Source organism: Thermobia domestica, chromosome 18, assembly GCF_964235325.1.
Source record: "Thermobia domestica chromosome 18, izTheDome1.hap1.1, whole genome shotgun sequence".
In the NCBI taxonomy this organism is placed as follows: Eukaryota; Metazoa; Arthropoda; class Insecta; order Zygentoma; family Lepismatidae; genus Thermobia; species Thermobia domestica.
The window spans coordinates 11424337-11429078 of NC_137471.1; the positions used below are offsets into that span (position 1 = coordinate 11424337).

Consider the following 4742-nt stretch of genomic DNA (forward strand, 5'->3'; position numbering starts at 1 on the left):
TTACGAAGAAGACACGTTATCAAAGTATAAAACAGCTCTTCCAAGGAAGAGAAAAGTTCTAAAATTTCCATGTTGCTCATTAACCTTTGGTTGAGGTGAACAAGAAAGAGAAGAAGCTTGTTTCTAATAATAGTAGTTCGAGGGTAGATAATTAGTTTAATATATTCGCAAAAAATACTTCTGTCTGTGGAAATAACACAGAAAGAGAGAGATTTTCGCTTGAGGAGGCGCGCATCTCTTTTTAGTTCCGCTACTGGGCTATAGAGGGTTTTATCTCTTCAAACTTGACCAATATTTGTCTCATCTTCGGAACTGTTTTATATAAAATTTCTGTATACGGCATTATAATCTTTAACCAATTAAAAACTACGTAATTGGATACGATATTTATGAAATCACTTATTCGAAATAAAACCCTTTGAAAAAGTCAAATTTTACTTATCTAAGCACATTTTCGACATAAAGCCTTTTTTAAAAAGGTCAAAATTTCTATACCTTGTAATTCCCCCTCCCAATTTTCGGATTACGTCATATCATGTTCATAGTATTTGGCATTAATGTCATTGGATGTGCATTGCCCCGTCCATCTCATTTGTGTTAATACTGTTGTAATGACCTCCAAAATTTGGATGTTTGAGGTACTGTAGTTTATAACACTGAATAATAAATGTGATATTATAAGTTTTCGTTTAGCATGTAGATTCAAAATATGTAATATGACATAATACCATTTAAAAGAAATCGTTGAGTTGGCTCTGCTAATCGGGTGATATTGCAGAGCATATCAAACGATTTTCCCGTATCTGTGTTTGCATCGTACAAAATTCCAGCGATTTTTATATATTACATACTTTAAAAGACACAAGGGTGTTTAAGGAAAAATGAAATCTTTTTAAGTTTTACGTCCGCGGTTATGCCGGCTAGGCTAAACGAGACGGCGATGATGAGAAATGAATGAAATGGTGGAATGCAACACTTAGTGTGTGTTCTACTATGGGACTGGATCTATTTGTATGATCATAACGAGAATGAGTATTGAATGCAGTGTAAATTGGAAGTTCTTAGATGAAGAGTATAGTGACGTGACTTCCTTGGTATGATTATTGTAGTCATACAAATTCAAATTTCTTTGATGTAAGGGGCATGCATGTTATTGTTAGTTTCCTCCCAGCTTGTTTTCGATTTCATGCATTCGGCCAACACAACTTTCGGGCACTTATTGCTCCGTAAATATACGTTACATCTATAGAGTTCAAGATAGTCTTTTTTTTTTTTTTTTTTTTTTTGACGCGAGGAACTCGTCCTCGTGTGTGTGTAGAGTTGCTGGCTTCCTTTTAGAACACCATATATATTATTGTGCAAATAACTGTAGGATACATGCATATCCCCAAATCTCCTCATAAATTTCCACTGGTGCACGTATGAGCGGTTAAGGAGGCTTAAGTTTCCCACAAGACTAACAGTAAGAAATAGTTTAAAATACATATAATAAGGTAATTATTTTGGTTGAAAAATCTAAAGATACCATCTCGGAATTTTTGTTTCACCTCTAGCTGGGTGGCATGGTTGGTCCGTGGTAGAGCGTTCACCTCTGTTGCGATGGGTATTCGGTTCGATTCTTTCTCTCTCTTTCCTCCTCTTTCCACTCTCTTTCCTTCATTGTTGCCCAACAAAGATATGGCAACGTTGCATTTTTCTTTACCATTGGGCGCTATACCAGTGTAGAGCCCAGATGGTTGGTCCAATTCGGAAAATTCCAACATTTTAGATTGAGAACACTTTCCAATAACATTGATCTCTTATCATTTCTTCGTGTCTTCAATAGTTACCGAGTTGGCCTATATAACCGGACTTATGGGACACCCTATATATATATATATATATATATATATATATATATATATATATATATTAGTGAGGGTCCCTGCAGGAATGCCTGCCCTCCTGCTCTGGTCCGAGCCTGAACTAGACGTCTCCGGATTATATTTTTTAAAAAAATCTTGTTACTTTAACATATTACTCACAAATCACACCATAATGTGTTATGTTACTTCGCTATTGCTACTTTAGTCAACTGAGAACTGAATAACTGATACCGTCAAGCATCTTACGGCGTTCGCTGCTTAACAAAACGTAAAACATGGGGGATATTCATGACTATTTTTGTAGACTCTAGTTAGTTATGATGAGAGATACAAACTAAAGTAAATGAAAGATAAAGATTTTTTTTTTGTTTGCGATTTAAATTAAACCGTGGCACGATTTTGCTGGTGTTCTATAAGCCTATAGATAAGCCAGTAGCAATTCCAGGTAATGTTTAATAACGACAGAATGAAATTAGCATCTAACATTGTAACTGAACCAGTGGCGTAGCCCCCCTTTGCGGGCCCCCCCGCAAAGTATAGAGAAGGGGCCCTAGTTGTAAAGCCGATAGAAGTAAGATTGAAGTTCTAATTCTTTAAATCTTTAATCAACGCAAGACTTCGGGGCCCTCTATACGTTGGGCCCCCCCGCACTGCGGGGGTTGCGGGGGCAGCTGCTACGCCACTGAACTGAACCAAATCATAAACGAACCTAGAATTACTATTTTCGCGGGAGATGAGGTAGTTAAACGTAGAAATGAAATTTGTTCTGAAATGGAATAAAGTTTCTAGTTTTATATACCACGATTATGTGATACCGGGTAAGGTTGGTGGGTTAAATTAGAGTTTTATGTCCCTTTCAGCACCGAGACTACATGAGACGTAGACCTACAGCTTAACGTGGGATCCGAACCACGTGCGCTTCCGTCGGGAATCGAATCCGGGTCACCCATGCCGATGTAGTTGAAGGGGCGGAATGATTAATGAGTGAAAAAAATGGTGGAATGTCTCTCCCCTCTCCCACCCTCAAAGTTACACCGTCAAAATGATATGACAAAAATCATCTCAGGTCTAAACTTCATCTACTTTGTAAATTTGATCGAGATCGGTCCGGTGTTACAAGAGTTATTAAGTTTTATTCATTTTTATATATCTACTATCCCCCTCCCCTAAGATGTACCGTGAAAGCGAAATTATAACAGGTTCGATCATCATCTGATTGAAATCGATTGGGTGATTCAAGAGTTATTAACTCACGAACATAGTCACTTTTATTTAGATATATTTATATTGATTTTAGTATATTTCCTCCGCCTCCCCCTCCTCTACGTTGCACCGTCAAAGTGAAATGATAAAAAACGTCCCAGGCTTGAACCTTATCCATGTTGAAAGTTTGATCGAGATCTGTCGTTTGGTTTAAGAGTTACTATTATATATATATATATATAATTTCCCCTCATCCTCCCTTCCCTAAGTTCTACCGTCAAAATGAATAGCTAAAAACACTCCCAGACCAAAACCGCTTCTACATCAAAAATTTGATCGAGATAGGTCGGGCGATTCAAGAGATTAAGAGTCACAAACATAGTCACGTTCAATTTTATAGTATAGATATATACCGTATTATATAAAAGATTAGCTAAAATGTGTGTTCTTCACATGAGAAAAGTAGGTTTATGGAAGATATTTGAACCCTTTTTCCTCTTAGGATACGAATGGAGAATGAATTTTGACTTAAACATCGACAGGTATGTCACTAATTCTCTCAGTGACCACCAAAACTATGGATTGGATACTTATATCGGTCATTTACGATTATTTTTAGATCTCGTTCCACCATGCTGGATTAATGTGGATTTAAACGGCAATGGGTGAGTTACTATTAATCTCAGCCACCCCGAAGACTACGGATTAGACACTAATATCGGTTGTCTTCGATTAATTTTACATACTATCCCTTCGTACCCTAACCTTTACTCCTATATCGATGGAGCATGAATTTGTACTTCAACTGTTCATCTTAGCGTATCCGAAAACTATCCATTCTACAGTAATACTGGTCACTGGTCGTTATCGATTAGTTTTGCATGTCACCCCTATCCATCCTCATCCCCGTGTCACTATTCACCTCAGTGACGCCATAAACTATGATATGAATTCGACATTAATATGTGTCATTTTCGATTTTTTTTTTTTTTTTTACATGTTACTCATTCTCCCCTCCTTTTCGAAAATGTGCTACAAGTTACACTTATGTTGCAAGCTTTGTAATTAAATTAACTTACAATTTTAGTGAATCAATTGGCAAACGAGGCACCACTGAATAGGCAGTGCATTTACTGAATCTCAGCCCATTGGAGTTTATCTTTCATTATTTTGACAGATTTTTCTTTTAATCTAGAGCATTTAAATGAGCATATTACTGTTGTATTTGATAAATAATTGATAAAATACGATAAATATTAGATTTAAGAGCAAGAAACAGCGGATCTGAAATATCAAGGCCGATGTCAAATATTTCCTGTTTTCTCGGTGAGAGGAATGACAAAAGATATCGACCACCCTATACAATCACGTCATGAAACCAATTGTTTCCTGTTAAATTTGCGTTACCATTGATAGAACTTTACTGTCAGTCTTATAAAATCAGTTACTACTCCATTAAAAAAAGAAAATGCCATCCCTGCCGGGATTCGAACCCGGGACCTTTGGATTAGAAGTCCAACGCGCTATCCACTGCGCCACAGGGACAACCATGGTGAAACACCCTGCCATCTTGGGGTAACTCTAAGAAGGTTCGTGAAACAAAAACTAAAAGAATATCAGGGTGTGGAATTATTCTAGAGTATGTACAATTGTTACATAACTTGCAATGAACTG

General features: G+C 36.9%; 1 non-coding gene across 1 annotated transcript; it reads right to left on the minus strand.

Annotated features, from left to right (window-relative positions):
* Positions 1-4540: 4540 nt before the first annotated feature.
* On the minus strand, positions 4541-4613 carry TRNAR-UCU (transfer RNA arginine (anticodon UCU)). The gene has a single exon. It is a non-coding gene; the product is annotated as a tRNA-Arg (tRNA).
* Between the last annotated feature and the right edge of the window lie 129 nt (positions 4614-4742).